Below are 23,290 nucleotides of genomic sequence, written 5' to 3' on the forward strand. Positions count from 1 at the left end.
CACCATTGAATTCAGTGGAATACTTTGCCTTCAAATCAGTTTAATATAGAGCAGAATATAGCTGATGCCTTCCAGGATGTCTGCCTGTATACACTCCTAGAAACACCTTTTTGTGGGTAAGTAGGAGGAAAAAACTTTTAGGAGGTGGATTCTCTAGACTGTCAACAGACAATCCTGAAAAAATAAAACAGCTCTTTCTAGTGTGTCAGGTTTCCTGGCAGAGAGATGACATTCTCTTTTCATAGGAGTCTGTGCTCTAGGAGGCTAATTGCACCATTTAGGCTCATTTGTTAATGTGAGTCAATTTCTCCATAAGATGAGAAGCCCCCTTTTCCTGTGCTAGAACTTGTTAGCATTTTATGGGAAAGGGAAAAGTGCCAACAAGGCACTAATAGCCTTCGTTAGCAGTTAATTATAACTAACAGTTATGAATCTGAATCAGCATCAGAAACTAATGAATTCATCCTTATCATGAATGAAACTGACTAATGAATATGGTCTGCACATAAATAATAGTGACCCTGCCTTGTTAAGTTATCAAATGAAAGAGCTGATAATGCATGATGCAGGGTCCAACGCTGCTCCCACTGAAATCAATTGAAAGGCTGCTGTGTCCTTCAATAGGAACAGGTGCAATAGTGTCTAGAGCCTTGTGAAAGTCTTTTTATTTTTTATAATTTTTTGTTTTATTTTTGTGGAAATGAGTTTTATTTCATTTTATCCATGTGGGATGTCCAGGTCCCGCCCCCGGGAGGCCTGAGGTGGGGGGCAGATTACAGAATAAGCCTGCTCTGCATTCACCCCACAGCAGTAGCTCCTGTCCTGTGGAGGCATTAGGACCTGGTCTGGGAGGTATTAGCACCACTCACTCAAATTCAGCCCAGCTGGCCCCCTGTTCAGACTGTGGGGGTGACCAGGCCAAATGTGAGTGGCATTATGACCCCGGCACCAGCTCACACTGCCTGGAGTGAGGAGCTAGGCCAAGGCCTGTGGGACAGGAGCTGATGGCTGAGGTTTAAGTGTTCCATTTTATTTCTTTTTGTACACTGATTTTCATTTTATTTCGTGTTATTTCACATTTGTGAAAAACCGGGGTCTCTAACAACAGAGCCAGATTAACCTTTTGTGGGCCCGGCGCCAAACATATTTGTGGGCCCCCATGGAGGCAATGGTGCATGGTGTGGGAAGGTCAGTCCCCAGAGCGAGGGGCCAGCCAGAGGCAATGGGGCATGGCAGGGGAAGCCCTGCTCCACCCAGTGCAAAGGCACTATTTATAAACCGTCAGTTTCCAGATGCACAATGGCCTGCCCGGCCTTGTGCTGCCAGCATATCCCCTCAGGGGTAGGCCCATGCCATGCCACAGTCCTCCCCACCCAACACCCCAGACTCCCTATGGCCAGAGCCTTTCCTGGACCCACTATGCCCAGCGCCCCCCAGACCCAACCACAAATGCAAAGCACCCTGCACAACACCACCCCTGCCCACAGCCCCACCACTGCCCAGCACTGCCCACACAGAGCCCCCATTCCCTAGTGCTCCAACACACACAGATCCTCCCCGCCCCTTCACAGCCCAGCACCCGCTCCGCCACTCCCCACAGACCCACTCCCCCCAAGCCCTGCCTCCCAGCCCCACTCAGTGGCCCTGCTGGGAGGCGACTGTGTCTGCCAGGCTGAACAAGCAGCGCAGCCAGGGTTGGTCCCAGGGCTGGGAATTGCTCCATCCCCTTGGGTGTGGTGCGATGAGCCAGGCCAGGACCTGCATCGGACGGGGTCCCTCAAGACGCACTTGCCTGGAGGGGCCCAGCTATGCCCTCCACACTGTCTCCTCCCGCCACTTGGCTGAGACTGGCCAGGCTTCTGCACCAGTCCCAGGCGGCTCAGCTTCGGGGAGACAGGTGGGGCCCCACATGTGGTAGGAAGCAGAGACTGCCCAGAGCGGGAGGTGCCCTAGGGTCTGGCCAGGGGGCTGAGAGGAACAGGGGTTGGGGACAAGAGGTGGAGAGGAGCCCTCGGCCAGCCTGCAGGTAGGACGAGAGGAGCAAGTGGTGGGCAGGGCAGCCAGCGGGGTCTCGGGACGCAGTGCAAGTGGAGCAGGCCAGGGCCCCTTCTGAGCATGGGCCCGGCTCCATGGAGCCACTGGAGCCATTGTAAACCTGGCACTGTCTAACAATAGCTACTTGAATCAGTGGCTACTGACTCCTATCCTGTGACAGGACTATTAACTTGGCATAACCTTGAGCCATGCAGGGCCAGCTTTAGGCAAATTAGCCCGATTCCCCGGAATCGGGCCCCGCACCTTAGGCGCCTTTTTAATTTTTTTTACTCACCCCGGGGGTGGTCAGCTCCACTGGGGTCTTCGGTGGCCCCGCTCCCCTGGCCAGAGTGCTGGCCAGAGCGCAGCAGCCCCACGGCCCCACGACCCCGGCTGGAGTGCAGCAAGCCCAGCGGCCCCACTCTCCCGGCCGGCAATCCGAAGTGCTGCCGAAGACTGGGAGCGCCACCCAGTGAGTACAAGCCCCGTCCCCCCACCCCTAGGAATTGGGCCCCGCACTTGCTAAAGCCGGCCTTGAGCCATGTCACGTGGCCAGTACCAGGAAATAGGGATGAGGGTTGAGGTTTTCAAAGCTATCCCAGGGGATGTGTAGACTTATTTTCATTTTGGCCTACACTACAATTTACTTCTGACATCATATAACAAAAGGTATGACATACCGGAACGCTGGTAAAGAACTATATTGAGATTTTTCAAAAGTGCCTATGGGATGTAAACACCTGTTCCAGGCTTCTTCTGGCAGACACATTTCTGTGGCTGAACAGACCTCAACAGAAGGAACTGTTTCACAGCAAGAAGTTGGTCATGTGATCAAAAAACTTTCAAGGTGCAGCAGTAATGATGCCCAATAAGAGTCATTCTCATTTGTCAGGTCTACCCCAGCCTGCAACCTCTCAATCTGTGTGCTTTAGTAATGGTCATATTTTTGGTTGTATGTGATTTTTTTAAAATGGGGAACATGTAACAATATCAAGTGGAGTCAGGGATATTAATCTTTTCTAACCATAACCCACAGAAGATGACTAGAGTCCAGTACTAAAGACCCTCTTACCAACATTTCAACAGAGTTAGCAAAATAGACTTCTTGGTATCTCCTTCTTTTGTAAAGGAGCTGAAAGGCTGCAGAGAAAGCTCTTTGTTGCTTAGAGGGGTGGCGGGGGAGGGGTCTTCTGAAGATAAAAGTAACTCTCTTCTTTGAAGGACTTAAGGATTTCTTTTCTTTTCTCTGTTGCTCTTTCATTTGCAAATTTCCATTGTGTGCTCTGCAGTTTATAGAGATTTGAGACCAGGGGCAATTCTCAGCTGTGAGTTTACATCTCTGGCTAGGCTATTGTGAAGATACTGTACGAAGATTATGGCCTTTCCCTTGAATCAATATGTAGCTACCCTCTGTGCTCCTTATTATCTGTTTAACTGCTGTGTTACATTTCCACTGAATTAATCTCAGACTCCATCTTAAAGTTTTATCGGGTAATTGAAAGATAACAAAGGCAGAAGTAAAGTTAATAGGATTTTAAAGTTAGAATATTTGAATCACAACCTATTTCTGCTAGTGGTGGAATTGAGCATATGGGCGCATACATATAGGGCCAGATCTTCATCTTGGGTAAATCAGCACAGCTTCACTGTAGCCAACAGAGCTATGCTAGTTTGGACCAGATGAGGATCAGCCCCAAATTGTACCTTTTGTTAATTAAAAGCAAATATCTACACAAGGAATTCAGCACAATACATTGTAAAATACTTGGAAGTAAGAACAGTTAAGCAGTTGCTGCTGTGGTTTGACTTTAGAATATTTGTAATCCTTTTGCTTTTGAATACCCCAGCTTTTGTTCCAATTTAATCATCTTCCTGGGTTGACACGTATACATTTTCAACTCCCATTTGAATTTTACAAAAGGACCAATTCTTAATTCCATGAATCCAAATCAGGATTCAATACAACCCCCTTTGAGTCAGTTCCAGCTTCCTACGAGTATCCTCAGTCCCCTTGACAGCAGTCTCTCTGTTTAGACTCCTCCTGCTAGACACAAACTTTGGATGCTTTATTTCCTCTGAAAGCAAATGAAGGGATGCTCTGCTAGCGATTCTGACTTGCTGTTTATCAGTCCCCTCAAGTTCTTTTCCCAGTCCTCTTCCTGCATTTTCAATGTTTGTTCTATCCTCAAATGGCACAGAAAATGCCCTGATATTATTGCTGTTTATTATAGCATCCCCCACAGCATGCTCAAGGCTTTCCAGCCCCTCAAGAATAGATGGACTCTGCCCTGAGCAGATCACATTCCAAGAGCAGACAGACAGGCTAAGGGAAGGGGAACAAGAAATAGGGATTTTTATTTAAATAAAAGTCAGTAGTTAGCATAGCAGAAGTAGGTCTATGGATGTGTCTACACAGGGGCTGGAGGTGTAAGTTCTAGCTCGGGTAGACATACCCACACTAGCTCGATGTGCGCTAGCATGCTGAACATAGCAGCATAGCCATGGTGACAGGAGTGGCAGGACTAGCTTGCCATCCAAGTACATACCTAGAGTTTCAAACAGGATCATACGCAAGATGGCTAGCCCCCCAGCCATTTGCGCCACTGCAGCTACACTGCTATTTTTAGTGCAAGAGCTCCATCAGAACTAGCACAGGTATGTCTACTGAAGCTGGAAATTACACCTTCAGTGTAGACAAAACCTGTAATGCAAATTTAAATGTGGACTGGGTAGGAGCTTTGCAGGTTAGCTCAGAAAGGTTATAATAAATACAAGGACCATGTGAAAGAAAGCAAAGAGGTGATTATGTACCCTCTCATTCAGTTATACAAACATTTTATGTACTCAGACTCAAAACCATATACAACTGTTCTATCACACATATAACAACTCATGAGTTTCCAGATCATCTGTCCATCCCTGAGGTGGGATTTTAGCCCCCTGATTTAGCAGATGTCCTGATATCCATAGTGTAGGTAAGTGGCCCTGATAAGGTTAGCTGGATTACCCAGAGTATTATGGGATGGAGCTATGCCTCACTCCTCCCTCACTTCCTGTTTAGTTAATGGCAGTTCTCCCTCCCCTCCACCCTGCACAGTAATGTGTTGTGATGCAGCAAAACAAAGCAGAAAGTTCCCAGCCTGCAGTCCTCTGAACAGGCCTATTTTTCTGTTGTACTGAGTGGTCCTTTTCCAAAACATAGACTCTTAGTACCTGTGTATGGCTGTCCTGTTGTTCTCCCCACCAATTACCTTCTTTCTCTGGCAGCATGATACTTCGACCCTGGTCACTATTGGCTGATGATGCCTCAAATTTACCAATACAATTGCAAAAGGAGGTTTATGGCTGTTAATGTTACATATCCCTCCTCTAGCCTCTTCTCCTGCCCCTCATAATCTGTGGAGACCCACCCGACACGGCTCTGGAGGAGGAGTTTCTGTAGGACACCAGGGCAGAAGCATGAAATGCAGCTGGTACATCTCCCTTTTCAATTCCCCAATTTCGATGGCTTTGGCTTTTCTCTCCTTGTGGAAGGACAGGGGAGACTATTGCCCACGGACTTTTTACAATGTCTGTATTTCATTCCAATGATTGGTTCAGATGACATTTTAATACTCTCTGATTTGTCCTCAGTCAGTTCCAGTGCTGGATTTATTGTGAAATGTGATGGTGAGAACAATTAAACATTTTAAAATTGAGAACGTACATCATTTTCTACATATTTTAAATCAGGTAATGCCTGCTATTTCCCCGGCAAAATTCATTTTCTGCATCAAAGACACTAATCCAGCACCTTGAAGGCTAGAAAATTTATCAAGGACATGAGAATCTGAAATAATCAAATGCTTTTGGAGGAAAATCAGCCAAGTGCAGCCTAATGTGTATTTTATATCTCAGGTTAATCCATCTACCATTGTGAACCTTTAATCCTCAATCCCACTCTACATTAGGGACTGTTTGTAAAAATCTTTCAAAATAAGGATTATAAGGCCCAGCGTCAAATGCAGTCTCTGCTCTCAAATCCTTATGTTATTTGCAACATGAATGGATTAGAGTCCGTTAAATGTACCATAAATGAGGTTCTTGATGGACTAGGTCACATTTTATTGGCCATTTAAATAGAAGTGGTTGGACTGCATTTCTCGGGGGTCATCAATATTTTAAACATGTTGTTGTACCTGATAGCATTCTGAAGAAATATTTGTAACCTATAATAACACCATAGTCCAGCCTGCTGCACATTATGCCCTTTCCTGAAGAGACAAGGTTATTTCCATCCAGGATGGGTATATTAGGGACAGAAGGTTTGTTTTTTATCATCACATACTCTACGCCTTGTTGTTTTGTACAAAATAGGAAAACTAATTTCACAGAATTAACCTGAAAAGCCTTTTTTGAATAATTCATTCTGGAACATCTGGCTGACTCATAGAGGCTTTGTTGCTGTGAGTAACTTTCAAGCCTAAATTGCTCTGAACCTATCTGAATTTCCTTTGATTATTAATATGATGGACAGGTTTCACACTGGTCTGTGCCAACAGGAAGTAGCTGTGTCAAATTACATTTACTCTGAATATGCCTAATGTTGCGTGAGCTACAAGTTGTCTTCTACTGAAAGATTTATTTCCCTTTTCATTGAACTTGGGAATATAAACAATTTGGTACTCATGACTAGCAGCTGGGTTGATTTACCAAAATCTGCATTAAGCCATTTCCTGGTTTCTTGTTAAGGTTCCTTGGATTTAGATGTTTGTTTCTAGTATAGAGTATATATTTTTTATTATTATTGTGCAGCAGCAGAATAAATCTGTGGTTTGAGTCAATTAGGCAGAGAAAATAGAGGTTAAATGTACCAATTTGGATATAATTTCATAAGCAAATCAATCTACAATACAAAGAATCATCTTCCCAAATCTGGAATAGAAGTCTGCCTTCTAAAACTGTGGTATGGAATGCTTTAAAATATCCTGCTGCAAAATGGTCACACTAGTTTGATACCTGCTATTTAAAATCTCGCAATCATCATAGTACCTGTCTTTCCAGTACCTGTCTATTGTATCTATCCAAGTACATTTTACCACTAGAACTTCCTACCCATTTGTTATTGTATATTGAATGCACTCTTCAAAAATATACAACATTCAAGTGGTACACAGCTCTGCGGGAATTACAGCTAAAGTTAATTAAAACCTTTCAAATGAATGTGAGGCATGAGCGTGAAAGTTTATATATATTAACAGGAGCTTTTGAAGATTTCTTATGCATTAAGTTGCAATATCAGCTTCTTATTATGGCATATGTATTATATAGTCAGTACGGGCTACATTGTGGCATAGTCTGAAGGTTGCTTTAGAAACCGATTTAAACTGGTGCAGTAGTTGTGTGTAGACCAGGCCTAAAGAATCCATGTAGCGGGTAGGGGTTGGGGAGGGTGGAGGAATTAAAGAGTTCCCTGCACCTTTGCACAAGGCTGCCTGGACTATCACAGAAGTGTAAGGACTGCTACTGAGTAACTCCCCTGCAGGAGCAGCTTGTCAGAAAGGCAGTGCTTCAGGTCATATGTCATTATTACCCTCGAGAATTCTGCCACATTCCCCTCATCCCATTCCCCCACCCCCAACCCATGAAGAGCCCTGAAGAGCTGACTCTGAGGCAGAATGGCTTCCATGTTCCTCTCGGGGTGGTAGGGCCACACATCCTCCCTTACAATGGCACAGTCTAGCTCTTGTGACTTTTGTGACAATCACAGCCGCAATAAAAGGTTATAAATGTTATTAATTTAGGCTCTGACCCCGCAAAGATTGATGCACATATCTAATTTAAAGTTAATGGGGCTAGTCACATGCTTGAAGTTAGGTAGACGCATAAATCTTTCCTGGAGCATGGCCTATATGGTGCTCTGAGGGTACCCTGTACTTGTATTAGAGGGAATTGCATGAAAGAGAGGCTGAGTGGCTTTACTGGGAAAGGACAGTGAATGAGACGGCCTATAAATACAGTTACCAAGGGCAGTGAATAAATAAAATTATGTTACTAAAGTTAAGAAAGTTTCCCCTTCAAACACACCAGGGTACTATTCAGAGTAATGAGTAGCTGTGTCACCTCTGCCTTGTAACCTGGGGTGTCCTCTACAATGCCCTGCTGCTGTAGCCTTCAGTCTGGACTGCTCACAAACAGCCTCCAGCATTAAGTCATTCCCAGCTATGTCTCTTTGTGCTGCAGCCAGCTAGCCAGCCAGCCACATCTTGGCTCTTGCCAGCCTGGGTTATGCTTCAGGGTGACCCCAACACACTCCCAGTCCCAGATTTCCCCCCAGAAATGTATGTCCTGTACTGCCCAACCCTCTCCTGGAGAATTCAGATTTATATAGGGTCCGTTATTCCTTTAAGGGAAAAATATACACACAACTTGTTACCCCAAATAAAGTCACCCAGACACTTCAACTTGAACACACTGGATTAGACAAAAACAGTAAACCAAGTTTGTTAAGAGAGATTTTAAGTGAGTATAAGTAATGAGGCATAAAACTCAGAAATGGTTATATGAAAAATAAAGATAAAATGCTTACTGGTGCCTAACTTAACAAACTATATTAGATTCAAAGCCAAGTTTTCTCAGCACATGCTTTCAGCAGTCTTACTGACCAAACTCTTTAGGACAGAACTACTCTCACAGAGTCCAATAGATGCTTCCTTTGGTTCTTCAGATGCAGTGAATGTTATGGGCAGGGAGAAAGGGGTCTGTTTGTCCCTCCTTCCTTATAGTTTCATTCCTCCTCTTGAAAAACCTCTCCAGCTGAGACCTAGGAGACAGAGTCTATGTCAGGGGTGACCAAACCATGGTTCATGAGCCACATGTGGCTCTTTTACAGTTAAAGTGCGGCTTGCAAAGCTCTCCACACCCTTCCCCACCATTCTCTACCTAGCAGACTGGGGAGCGGGGGCTTAGGGTTTCAGCCCACAGGAGGCACCTGCCAGGGCTCGGGGCTTCAGCAGGAGCAGGGCTGAAGCCCTGAAACCCCCTCTCCCTGCAAGTCAGAAGCTCCCAGCCCCACCACCCCACCGCAGGGCTGAAGCCCCGAGTCCCAGAAGTTGCACCCTGGCTCTCGAACTTCTGAAGATTGTGCTATGTGGCTTAGAGGGTGAGTAAGTTTGGTCTATGTGGAAGGAGATTCCCTGCTGTTTTTTTCACCTGTTTGAACTTCCTTTGTCTTCCCTTCCTGCTCAATGACTGTTTACTGTTTAAATGCAAATTAAGGCAAGTACACATTCCTTTGTTTAGGACAGAACTGTTTAACAAATTGTGTGGGCGGGGCTCTGGGGTTTGGGACATGTGTTGCTAACACCATTCAGGAGCATGGGCATCAGGTTTGTATAATTTTTAGTGGTGCCCAGAACGGGTTCAAGCAGAGCTGTCCCATCCATAGGTTGGACCGAGGCAACCAACCCAGGCCCCGCACTTTGGGGGGGGGCCCAAACTTCAGGGGGACGTGGGGTCCAGGGCACCGGCAGCAGCAAGCGACCCAGCCCCAGTCTGCCCTGCTCCGCTCCGTCCTGCCAGCTCCCGGCGTCGCTTGGGGGAGGGGGCAGAAGCCAGAAAGAGGTTGGGCGAGGGCGGGCACATGGGGGAAGCATTGGAATGAGGGCAGGAAGCGGGCGGAGCAGGGGCTGGGGTTTGGGGAAGGGGTGGAGTGGGGGTAGAGGCAGAACAGGGGTGGGAAGAGGCAGAGTGGGACGGACTGTGGCCGGGTTGCTCGCTGCTGCTGGCACCAGGTCTCCCACTAACCCCCCAGGCCGCCCTGGATCCCACGTCCCCCTCAAGCACGGGGGGCCCCCAAAGCACAGGGCCCTGTGCGTGGGACAGCTCTGAAAGTATAAGCCCAACATTGGTAGAGCCAGGCCCACCTTCCTGCTTATTGGTGGAGCATGGGCACCACTGTCCCATATAACTCGCTACCTATGTTCAGGGAAATCTGATAACTTAACATACAATGTTGCCACACAGATTTTACGAGGCCAAAGCATACTTTGTACAAACATTATTACAATTGTGTGTAAGGTGTTAATACAGGGGTATATTCTGTCCCACCCCATCAGTTTAATTTTAAAATGCAACAGTTCTGTCATTGTAATGGACTAAATTAAGAGGTAGCTTACCAGCTTGAAACATTTAAACATTTTAAACTATGTCTTAATAAAGTGTACAATCTCGGGTGGGAGATTGGAGGAGCGTGGGTCAACTGGCTAGGACATGTAACAGTATTCACCACAGTTGTGGATAATGACCAATGCCATGTGACTGGAGTAAAACTTGCGTCATGTGACTGGTGCCAAAAAATAAAGATCCAGCCTTTACCAACAAATTTTGTCCTTCTGCATGTTTGCCTAGTGGCACATGCTTCTAAAAGACTGACTATAATACAAAAGAACTATGCTGAGACTGGGAAAGTGATGCTAGCAATTGTTCTTATTTGTGAGTGGTTTCATACATGTGTTTATGGAGAGAAATAGGTCAGAGCAGATACAGACCATAAACCTTCAGAAGCCATATTACAGAACCCTTCTGCAAAGTACCACCTAGACTTCAGAAAATGATCAGGAAATTGTAAAACTACTCATTAAATGTGAAATACTGGCCCAATAAAGAGCTTCTTATACCAGGCATGCTTTCAAGAGTACCTATAAACAGTGAAAGCAAGAAGCTGTAGGAAGGGGAATTTGAACTAAATGTAATTCAAGTACTACCCATTTCCAAAACAAAATTTGACAAGAAATGCAAAATGTCCCAACTTTGCAAGAGGTTGAAAGACTCATTCTAGATGCAAGCTAACAAAAAAAAATCCAGGTACCACTACATTATTGAGACTATTGAGATGAAGTTGCTACATATATAAAAATATTGTGTCACAATAGTACATAGTATGAGGTCAGAAATGTTAAATATAATCTACATTGCATCCTAAGAAGCACAAGAATAGAACTCAAGGTATCCAATATTGGTCATAATATAAGAACTCAAATAGGATTCTAGCCAGGCATGAAGGCTGTAATTAAAGATACGGTATCCAAATGTGGAATCTGCAATATATCCAGGGAACAGAATGTGAAAGAATCTCGGCAATCATATAAGATTCTGATCACCCTTAAGCTGTGGGAGGCATAGTGTGAATTAAATACTTAGCAACTTGAATACTTATATCCACACTTAGCATTGTTAGAATATGGCAGCACACTTCACAATGCTTTGTTAGGATCATCAGTTCAGAGAATCATGGGCAGAAGGACAAAATCTATAGTAAAAGCTTCTAACAAGCTTCTTCAATCAAAGACAATTAACCCTGAAATATTTTTTAAGAAGAGCTGTATGCCAGAAAAAACTAGAATAATGAAATATGACAAGAATGCAAAATAATTACTCTATAACAAGTGGAAGAGAATGTTAGATTCCAAACAGGAAGTATTGATGCCCTCTGTACCAAGGTTATGTACGTTGTTATGACCCTCTCTTAGGACCATCTCTACAGGAGAACGTAAAGATGCTTAAATAAAATCAAGAACTATCGGTGTCTTTCTGAGGGCACCCAGAATGCTTAGCAGCACTCTTGTGTTTGCCACATTTTAGAATAAATGTATGCTAACAGTGGGAACATACAGGGCTGAAAAGAGGATAGACACAGTGAGGAAGTGATGGACTCAGTTCTGAAGCAGACGGCTAACTGCGTCCCTCACACGGACACCTGCATTATCAGAGTAGTAACAGTATTCTGAGTCTCTTGGTTGGACAATATCTTGATCTGTGTACACAACTTGCAAAATCACAAGGAAATAGACAAGGGGTAACAGGTTAGGAATTGGTAATAGGAAATGGTTCTGGTCTCCTTTACTCTCTCTCGAATTCAGTGGAGTTACACCAGTCCAGTCTGTTACCAGGTGTAACAGAGATCAGACTCAGGCCCAGAGAATTTCACTGCTAAGTTTCCGGTTCATATCAGCATAGGTTGTTAGTAGACAGACATAGGCAGGAAGGCTTGTGCTGCCCATTCTGCCTCTCTTTTGTGGGAACACAGAGAACTTTGACCAGAAGCTTTCATGAGCACTAAACTCACATGCAAACAAATTAAATGAGAAACGAGGCCTTCATGAATAGCCAAGTTCAACTCAGGACCCTTTCTGATGGAGCCAGGTTCCTTTTGCACTGAATTGCTCCAGCTGAGGAAAGATGGAGCAGTGCAGTGTGGCAGGTGCGTAGAGCTGGATAAACCTACTGTTGTAGGTGGTTACCTACAAGCAAAACACAGAAAGGAAAATAAAACTGGTATCTGACCAAGATGCTGTAGAACAGTGCTTCTCAAAGCTAGTCCACTGCTTGTGTAGGGAAAGCCCCTGGCAGTCCAGGACGGTTTGTTTACCTGCCGCATCCGCAGGTTCGGACAATCGCAGCTCCCACTGGCTGTGGTTCGCCACTCCAGGCCAATGGGGGCTGTGGGAAGTCACCATTGCAAATGTTTCAAATTGGAGAAATTCTTAATTCATTGCTGGCAGTTTGATTTGAAAATATATTGTGGCCTCCAATTCACTTTGCGCCTAAGAGTTGGATACATTAAAAGAGAATGCTTTATTAACAGATTTTCAAGTCACTGTAGTGGTTGTGAATCTAGTTAAAGAGCAGTACCAGTGCTGTGACAGTCCAACATCAGTTTAATGAGGTGCCAACTTAAAAAACAGTAGTGGTAACGATGTAACTGTAGCAGTATTAAACCATTGTTTGAAGTGTTGTAGTAGTAGCATTGGTCCCAGGATATGAGAGAGAGACAAAGTAGGTGAGGTAATAGCTCTGGGTGGCTCAAAATCTTGTACCTTCCACCAACAGAAGTTAGTCCAATAAAAAGATATTACCTCACCCGCCTTGTCTCTAGCACTATTAAACGGGTAGCCACAATGACAGATAACACCCAGCTCCAGTCACCACGTGTTGAATCATAAAAGGCAGCTGTGTCTGGTCTGGCTTTTGACTCTGAGGATACAGTTGCAGAACAAAAACAATCCCACCAAACCAAATCTTGAGCTGTCGCAAAGAAACACCATGAACTGTTGGAAACCCTTCCTTATAATAATAAATAAACAAACAAGATTGCATATGACGAAGTGGGTATTCACCCACGAAAGCTCATGCTCCAATACGTCTGTTAGTCTATAAGGTGCCACAGGACTCTTTGCTGCTTTAAAAGAAAAGAATTTTCAAGTTTTGTAGGTGAGATCCTCAGGTAGTAAAATTAACATAGGTCCATTGAAATCAATTTATATACTCTGATTTACACCATCTGAGGACCAATCCCCACAAGATTAACCAGAGCTTAATTATAGTTACCTGATACTTAAAATATATGCATCTTCCTACTCTTCTCTCCAGTCTACGCAAAATAGTGGTCAGACCTTCTTCTACCACCATGCTACTGCATTACTTCCCTCCTTGAATCTCTGCACTGGCTTTTCCTCGCCTCACACATTAAGTTCTACTTGCTCATTCTCACCTTTAAGGCCCTAACATTTGAGTGTAGACTTTGCAACCTTAATAATCATAACATAGTTTCTCATGTGTAGTATATATATATTTTGTCACCTGTTTTTGGTATTGTAGTTGGATAAAACTAAAAAAATAACTAATTTTCTACTTTGGGTAGAAGAAGAGACAGACAACCAAATTGTCAGTAAGTAATTCTATTTTTTCCCTGTACAAATATGTGTGGAGATTTAGGAATTCACAAATTATTGCTGAAAGTAGCTTTCTTCAACAGCACCAAAAGTGCTCTTGAACTGACTAACACTATCCATAATATGAATTGGCTTTAGAGTAATTCTTGGAGTAATGAGGCCGACAGGCCATACCCATCTTCTTCATCATGTAAAATGGTTTTAAAGTATTATTTGGCAATACTTTTACAACTCAGTTATTTTTGGCAAGCCTTTCAGCAAAGTTTTCCATTCTCAGCCAAGGTTAATGTAATCATTCATCCCTTCTGAAAATACATGGAATTATAAAAAAAATTGGAGGGCTTTGGAGCATCATAATGGCTTTTCTGACTCATTTTCCTACATATTCAAAATTGACTCCTTTACTTTATTCTGTTGTGAGGGCCTACTTGAGTCTATTGGCATCAGTTTAAGTTGAGTCGATTTCCCCAGAGGACAAATCAAAGGTTTGCATTAGTGCTGTTGTGACGGGATCCTCCCTGAGGTGCAGCCTGGGACCGTGCCCTCTGAACTCTCCCCAGACTGGGCTGTCTCTCACAATGCCTTGCTAGCCCTCCAGGAACTGTGATCACTCAGCACACCTGCATGTGGAGCCCCACACCCAGCTAGATTGCATGAATGCTCCCAGAGCCACTTTCACACAGAGAAAGGCACCAGCCAAATCCCCTCCACTTCCCACCACTGTACCCCAGGAATATACCATCTTGCACTGCTCAAGATGGGCAGTGCAAATTTATTAATTGGTTCACCACTTCAACAATGGAAAGTGGATATACACCAGCCTTTGCCAACCTGAGCAGATTTGCCCCACACTTCATACAAACTCACTGGTAAAGATAAACAATTAAATAAATGTATTGACTATAAAAGGTAGATTTTAAGTGATATTAAGTGATAGGCAAAAAATCAGAGTGGTTACCAAAAGAAAAGTAAATATAAGCACGCAGTCTAAACTCTCAACCCTATTAGACTGGGCAACATCTAGATCAGGGGTAGGCAACCTATGGCACAGGTGCTGAAGGCGGCACGCAAGGTGATTTTCAGTGGCACTCACACTGCCCGGGTCCTGGCCACCGGTCCGGGGGGCTCTGCATTTTAATTTAATTTTAAACGACGCTTCTTAAACATTTTAAAATACTTATTTACTTTACATACAACAATAGTTTAGTTATATTATACACTTATAGAAAGAGACCTTCTAAAAACGTTAAAATGTATTACTGGCACGCGAAACCTTAAATTAGAGTGAATAAATGAAGACTTGGCACACTACTTCTGAAAGGTTGCCGACCCCGATCTAGATTAAGCAGTTTTTCTCACCCCACTGGATATTGCAATCCTTAATATACAGGTTTGGCCCAGGTTTAAGGAACAATCTCCTCTGTTTGAGTCTTGTCTTCTTCTCAGTGTCTTAATTGCTTGCAGCGAAGGTGGGGGCAGGAGACGGGCCCAGTATGTGTCCACTCCGTCTATTTTATACCCTCAGTCCATGTGCTTGGGGAGCACAAGTCCAGGCATGTCTGGGGGGAATTTCCAAGAAGGGTTGAGCAATTCCCCTGGTGTGGCCTCATGCAGATGAGTCTCACTGGACAGCCTTTTTGAGTATCGTTCCCAGCAGTCCTTTAATTCAAAGCGATGTCACTTTCCCCAGTGGCTGGTAGGGGCACTCAGGCCATCCTGCTACTCCAGGTTCCAGCCCGGAACCTTTCAATCAATGGCCGAGGTTTGCACTGTCCTAAACCTTGCTGCCATTTCCCTGGGCTACTTCCTAGTATACCTCTATAGACTTCTTTCTCCACCACTCCTCTGGAGAACCTTTCCTTCCTGGCCTGGATCCCAGGGCTTCTACTCTCCCCCTGAGTTTCCTTCTTTCCCTGTCTAAGTCTGTGACTGCAGCCTTCTACACTGAAGCCCTCTTCTGCCCTCATTTCCTGACCTTGTTCCAGCCCTGCCTGCTCCTGGCTAGCTGGGCTCCATCTTCAATAAGTGCTTGCCTATCAGGTTACTTAACCCCTTCTAAGCCACATTATCTCTTTCTGGGCTAATGTGGGTTGAACATCCCATCACAAAATCATTCAAATTTCACATGACCCCCATCAGTACTCATTACCCTGTATTTGTCAACATTGAATTTCATCTGTCATCACACTGCCCGTCCACTTTCCTTTGTTAGGGCCCTCTGAAATTCTTCATATTCTTCTCTAGTCTTGTCTCAGTCAAATGGTTTTGTGTCTTCTGCAAATTTTGCCACCTCAAAAGTCTGTATGTGGGTAGGTGAAGGTACCCATTATTACTGTTTTCTTAAGCTGTTTTTCAGTTTCTCCATGTAAACCAGATGGAATTAAATTTTACTTGGAGATTATGAGTTCATTTGAGCCTGAATTGCACAGCAAAACTCATAAGATGCACTCTCATGTGAATAAAAACAGAAAATAACCACATGTACCCATGCAGAGCAAAATGGTTGACTTTCACACAGAAACCTCGGGATAGATACTTACCAATCTTCTGGGAAGTAGGTTCTATCTGTATTTATTTAGTATGTGCCGGGGAAAGTTTTAAGGACAACAAATGGAAATGTCTCCAAAGTCCATATAACAACTTGATTTTGGGTGGAGGGGGTTGTGCTTGGACGCAGCTACCATCTTTCCCTACATGCGCACACTTCTATCCCCTCTTTTCTTAGGCTTGAGGATATAGCCAGCTGATTGCTACACATTTCTAGTTAAGCAAAACATTAAATCCTGTGTTCTGAGTTTACTGAAACTAACTATTCTTCAGCCATCCAACAGCATTGGTGTCTTCTCTCCAAAAGAGGGAATTAGTTTCTTGTGAAGCCATTACAACTAATCTGACCATGCTATTAGAGACTATAAAAATGATTAAAACTGTACAAAGAACTCTTGTCCAGCTGTTAACTGATTTATCCACTAAACCATGAGCAATTCTTAGCATAAAAGTGTAATTGGTCTGTTGAGGTTTCAGACTTGAATTACCCACAGGTTTACCGTAAGATGATTGGAATGCAGTATTCCATATGGTGAAGCACTTGGCTGCTAGGATAGTCTGGGAATATATAGCAATAATAATTAACCTTGGCTTATAAGAATAAGGTTGGAGATTGGGAGGAAAACTTTGGTAAAGATAAAGAACTTAAATAGCTGTTTGTTATTTTTTTCATCTGAAATACTATGAAAGTGACAATCTCAGTGGTTCATAAACACATGTCCTGCTATGTGTCATTAGGCAACTGAACATTTTGATTGCTTTGTTATCAGACTTGATAATATGATTAAGTCAAAATTTCTGCATCTGCTTTTGCGCATTTTCACATACACGATACATTGTTCTAGCTTAACTGTAATAAATGAAAAGAACAGTCAGTAACATAAAGGACATCTCTAACTTGCAAGGGAAAGCTAGTATCTGTGAATCAAATCTTAGTAAACCTCATATTTTTAATTTTTGAAATCTCATGTACATATTTACTATAAAGTCATCATTCAAATCATGCTAGCATTTCCTTCTGAATCCTGTGACGTGTTTGATTTGTCCTAGAGTTCTCAGCTAGAGTAATGTTTCTGTACATACAATATTATATTTGTGTAGAAGCTCTCCATAGCAACTAATGAGCTCCTGAGGGTAAGAAAAGAAATAAAGCTCAAGTTTGATTTACAGAAATGAAGCAGTCATTTTCCATTTTTAGTACTGAGTTTGAAATGATTCACAATTTAGCTGCATCGTCATTAGATTCCTGTACAACTGACATGGAAAACTTAAGCTAACCCTTAACAACCCTACTGTGCTCTTAGGGAACTACATTAGCAGCCTCCATACATGCTATATGTGGAGCAGTATTTGTGCTGTGTGCCTTCATTTTTCTATGAATGGGGGATACATTTTGCAAGCTTCATGAGCAGTACTGAGGAGTGGAGTGTCTAAGCTGAGCTGTAGTAAGGAGTTCACTGGCAGCGATGTTAGAACTATTTCATTACTACTACTCCTCCAGGATATAATAGCAGCCATTTAATTTTATTTTTGCTCTGCATCTGCCTTGTCCTTGTTCTATCATACATTTTTTTCATCTGTTTGTTAGTTGAATTCTGAAACTACAAAATGGAATCAGTGTCAAAGTAGAACAGGAAAGAAGATAGGAGGTATTCCAGAGAATGTCCTGTTTGTGATACCTAACGGCACATCCTATCTGATAGCTGCAAAGGATGTCTTTCTGTAAAGCACTGTGTTTTTGCAGAATGGGGTAGGAGCTAAGGTAGTTGCTTTCGCTCTTTCTAGGAAAGGAAAAAAATAAAAATGTATTAAATTGATTGTAGTCCCTGAGTTTTACTAGTGATCATCTTATTATCTTGACTGTTGTAATCTCTTCAGAACTCTCTCCCCCTCTCCAGGCAATGAGCCCGTATCACCCTCTTTTGCCTTTTCCAGGGTCTCATCTTTCTCTAAATCCCTTCTGCATCAGAATCTAGAACTATCCACTCTTGGTTGCTCTCCATGACTTTGGTGTATCCAAAAGATTTCCTGTGTAAGGTAAAATTTAGGATTCCTTCTGAGAGACAAACAGGAATTGTGAATGGAATAAAACAAAAAGTTCTAGCCAGTCTTCCTTCCCTTTTTGGCAAGTGTGTCTTGCTACTCAACAAACATACATACACTTAGGATTCCAAGCATATATCCATCCTTGCTGTAAATGCATCACAAACTGTACTACTTTCCAGTCATCATTCTCGTGAGAAAAAACTCTTAGCTTTAATTTTCTCTTCTGCTGCTCTCATTTGTGACTATGTATTACCCCCCAGCACTGCAAATAGAACCCTTAATTTCCTACTATAGATTTCTCTTCAAGTATCTGAAAACTACAGTAAAATCTTCCCTTTTTCTGCCTCCTTTTATATGTGATAAACTTGTTGAAATACTACAGGGAAGGGTGCTAGTAATACCTAAGCTAGATAGATAGGTTCTTTATTTCTTGAGCCTTTCCTCCTACGGCAAAACAGCCCTTTCATATCACAAACCAATCTCCTTTCCTTCTCTAAACCCTGGATAACCTTTTCTATAGTGTGTGATCTAAACTGTATGCAATATTCCACTTGTGACCCTACATATACTCTTTTTGAATTTGAAACATGGTCTGTTATTTATCCAATTTATGATCCTGTTGGATTCCTTTACCAACATTATGCATCATGATTCTGCCTTCATTGTATTACTCAGAACCAAAATCCATTTACTTTCTTTCATCCATTTCATGAATATTTAACTTCCCTTCACACCCGTACTAGCCTATATATAACACATTAACCATTGCCAAACAAATAAAATTATGTCCCAGTTACCCAGTCTATGAAAATTTTTTGCACTGTTCTCCTTTTTGTTTTTGAATGAATTTATACATTCGTCCAATGATAATTTTCATCATTTTAGACTACAAATACAGTTTCATTGGGATTTCCCCCTGAAAAACTGCATGAGGTCTTGACCAAGTAGGCCCAAAGAAAGTTTTAAAAAAGACAAAAGAAAACAAAACAAACTAAGGCACTGGAGTGGGACACAGGAGATCTGGACTCAGTTCCTGACTCTGTCACAGTCTTCATGTGTGATGTTGGGTAAGTCATGTGGTCTCTCTGTGCCTCAGTTCCCCATTTGTAAAATGGAAAGAATACTTCCTTTCTCCCAGCATTTGGTGGTGTTTATTTAGACTGTAAGCTCTTCAGGGCAGGGACTCTTACTGATTTATATAGCCCCTTGCATAGTGGGGCTCTGATCTCTGTTGGGGTCTCTGGGCACTAATATAATACAACAAAATAATACATACACTTCCGGTGGCCCTCATCACCTCCAATAGCCTGTGTTTCTGTGGGGAAAGGCTAGCACCCTGAGAAAGAAGAATGTCACCCCACAGGGTTCACGGCTGAGTCCACTTTTGCCACTAGTGACAGCTTTGTTTTTATTGGACAGATTTTCTTCAGGCCCAGGCCTGCAGGAATGCCATCAGAGTGAACAAAGTCTTTCAGCCATGCAGAAAGCCAGTTATAATACAGGTAATTAAAAATGGATGTTAGGTTTTGTTAAAAATCCATTTGAATTTACAAACTCCATTGTGGGTTTTATGAAAACACTACAATGCAGGTTTCTAATTTTGCTTGTTTTGTTGGCACTGGCAATTCTATTGTTCAATTCAGTTTCTATTGTGCCCATCAAAGCATTCAAAAGACAGAACATTTGGATAAATAAAGTTTATATAATTTCCTGAAATTCAAATTAAAAATATCTTTCTATCCCTACAGTTTTAGCAACATGGTAATACCTTTTGATTAATGATTTTTTTCCTGTTGCTTCAAGAAACTTTCTCCAATTTCCTTGTCAAATGCTGCTGATCATCTTAGAATATCAGAAAAAGCAAAGTTAATAAATTGCACATAGTAAATTCAGCTGCGCTGAAACCATTATCACCAGAAAATCCTTACCCCTCTCTCCCCCGCCCACACACACACACACTCTTTTGCTATTAGTCACTTCAGCCTGTCCTTGCCACAAGCTAAGTAAGAAAATGTCAAAGATTTTTCATCTCTGAGATCTGATGATGTCATACCCAGTTTCTTCCTTCTGAAGCCTAGGCCTTGTGTGTATATTTGTGTTTAGTGTTCCTTTGAATTGAGGAGGAAGGCTTTCTAGATTAGCTGCTTCACTTTAAGTTGAACTAGGAATCACGGCCAGCTCCAGCATTTTTGACGCCCCAAGCGGCAAAAAAAAAAAAAAAAAGCCGTGATCGTCGGCAGCTCTACCTCCGCCGCTTCATTCTTCGGCAGCAGGTCCTTCCCTCCGAGAGGGACTGAGGGACCTGCCACCGAAGAGCTGTATGTGCCGCCCCTTTCTGTTGGCCGCACCAAGCACCTGCTTGCTGCGTTGGTGCCTGGAGCCGGCCCTGCTAGGAATTAAGACATGCTGTGTTTGCCAATATCTCCTGGTATTCTTCCAGAAGCATATGAAACCAAGCATTTCCTGAACTGAATCTGTAGCATGTTAATATCTAGTTATTTGTGTAATTATAGAAATGATAACCAAACCCCGAACAGTTTGGAGGTTTGGTTTGGTCCTGAGGAGAATAAAGAAGATAAAGGATTATCTGAAATTTTGTCATACTTAAAGTAGTAGCATCGATGCTAAATCGATGGCAGAGCACTCTCCTGGCGACTTCAGTATTCCACCTCAAGGAGAGGCAGAAGCTATGTTGTAACTTACGTAACTTAACTAGTGTAACTTAGATTGCCTTACAGAGTTAGTGTAGACAAGGCCTAAGTCTAAAAAACACTCTGTTTGGCACAAATAAGATAATTGTGCATACAACTCCAACCTTTGTTTTTCTTGGCTATTCAGACTGTAAGCTCTTCAGGGCAGGGGACTGTATGTGTGTATATAGCAGTTAGCACAATGGGAACCTGATCTTTGTTGGATGCTACTGTAATGCAAATTATTAACTATTATACTGTTGCCAAATGTAGACTTGTAAATGGCGACGACAACTGTGAGCTATAGACAGCTGCAACTGAAAGGAACTGGAAAAACTGAAGCATGAAGTCAAGACACTGTTAAAAAAGAACAGGAGAAAATAGGTGGAAAATGAAAAGGAGGTTACTCAAGAGGGAAAGATAACTAATAAATGATTCAAGCACACAAAGATCAAGAGGTCAGTGCAGGATATGGTAGGGCCTCTTCTAGGAAAGAAGGTAATGTACTGATGTAAGAGATACACTAGAAGTGCAAAAACACCAGAATGAATCCTTTATCTCCGTGACCATTTTTTGGGAAGGATGGGGAAAGATGCCAGGAACAGACATAAATTTCCCATGGGAGGAAAGGAGGAGGGGGAGAGAGAGAGAAAGAGAGAGAGAGAGAGAATAAAAATTCAGGATCTGCCATAAAGGGAGATCAAAATAGATTCTAAGATATTTCACTATGAACATGTCACATGATTTGTTTTTAGCTATGATGGAAAACTTAGGCAATGTAATAGCAATTATATATAATATGAAGATATATTATCTTGAGTATGAGATAGCAAATCATTCTTAAAATGCAGGTCTAGTGTAAAGAGCAACTGTGTGATAAACAGCACCTTCTTACTCCAGAGATCTGTGCACAAAAATGAGATTGTAGTGTTTATTATTTCAGTTCCTCCTCTGCACTCCATCCCATGAATGCATAAAAATTGGCACTTGGGTCCTCTAATTTCTCCAAAATGATTTTTGACTTATCTATTTCTCTTTAATTTTTTTGCATTGCTCTTTATTCTCACTTTAAAAATCTCCCCTCTTTCAGTAGTCCAAGGTGTGAGCATCTGTTTGTTTCTTGAAAGAGAAAATCAGGTTTGATCATGAGGCACGTTTTCTCTCATGCACTAAATAACAAAATCTCTGCAGTCGGCCCGAAGGGGGAAAGTTTTAAAAAAGATCACTTTCAAAAGAATGAAATACGGCCTTTTCAAGGCTTTAGTTCAAGTACTTATCAGTAAAGAGCACTCCAGAAACCTTTTATCCCATCAAAGCACATGTCCTTCTCCTTCACTGATGGAGCTATAGAGAAAGGGCCATGCATAAGTTGTGTTGCTGTGGAATAAATAAAGATGAAGACAACTGATTATTTTAAAAATCTGCCACAAATACAATTAGCTGAGTCCACTGCTGGCATTCTACTTATGTTTCGACTAGAGAAATGTTTCACTGCAGTGTCTACTAGTGAAATGCTTATACGTTTCAGAAGGGACAGCAGGCTGCTGTTGCCAGCACAAAAAATAAAGATGACAGGCTTTTCCATATCAAGACACTTCCCTGTCATGTTTTTATAATCAGTGTTTGACTTAAAAATGAAAAATCTTTTCCCATTTAGTATGTCTGAGGGAGCAGGTGCTCTTATGAAAAAAAAATCATTTTTTGTGCCTAATATCAACCATATGCTGGCCCCTGAAATGAGAAAAACTAAAGAGTGCCGTAAATTAAAGATCACGTTTGTTATTAAACTATGCTTATCCCACTCAGGCTCATGGACCTTTGAAGTCAAGCGATGAGTCGGTTGTAGCAATGGAGTCTTACGAATACCAGAGTGCAAAACTGTGGTGGAGCAATGGTGTGGTTTGAATGGGGAAACAGTGAAGCGCCAAAGCAGCAGTGCCTGGGGGCTGGTATGCTGGGAAGCAGCTCTTGATGCTCCCTGCAGTGCTGGTCTACTGACCGATGTATAGAAGGGAGGGGCCATGGCTGTGCCATGGCGCCACACAGATCAGACCTTCCCACACACCCTGAGCTCCTCAATATATCCAACAAAAGGAGAATAGGGCAGTTTGCATCTTCTATACTTCTAATGGATTACGGTGCTATCCAAAGCCCAGTGAAGTCAATGGATCCCCACTGATTTCAATGGGCTTTGGATCAAGCACCACACAGGCGGAGGCATAATTACATAAGAACGACCATATTAGGTCAGACCAATGATCC

The 23,290-nt window shown here is 42.7% G+C and overlaps 1 protein-coding gene across 3 annotated transcripts in view; it reads left to right on the forward strand.

Annotated features, from left to right (window-relative positions):
- ST6GAL2 (ST6 beta-galactoside alpha-2,6-sialyltransferase 2) overlaps nt 1–23,290 on the forward strand; it is a 256,017-nt gene that overhangs the window by 64,391 nt on the left and 168,336 nt on the right. The window contains exons 1-2 of one of the 3 annotated variants that reach the window (XM_039535116.1): nt 959–1,013; nt 19,758–19,840. The exons of the other annotated variants lie outside the window; for them this stretch is intronic. The gene's annotated coding sequence lies outside the window, so the exon portion shown is untranslated. Of the gene's footprint in view, nt 1–958; nt 1,014–19,757; nt 19,841–23,290 lie in introns of those variants that run through there. 3 annotated transcript variants of the gene reach the window in all.

This window comes from Mauremys reevesii, linkage group 1, assembly GCF_016161935.1.
Source record: "Mauremys reevesii isolate NIE-2019 linkage group 1, ASM1616193v1, whole genome shotgun sequence".
Lineage (NCBI taxonomy): Eukaryota > Metazoa > Chordata > Testudines > Geoemydidae > Mauremys > Mauremys reevesii.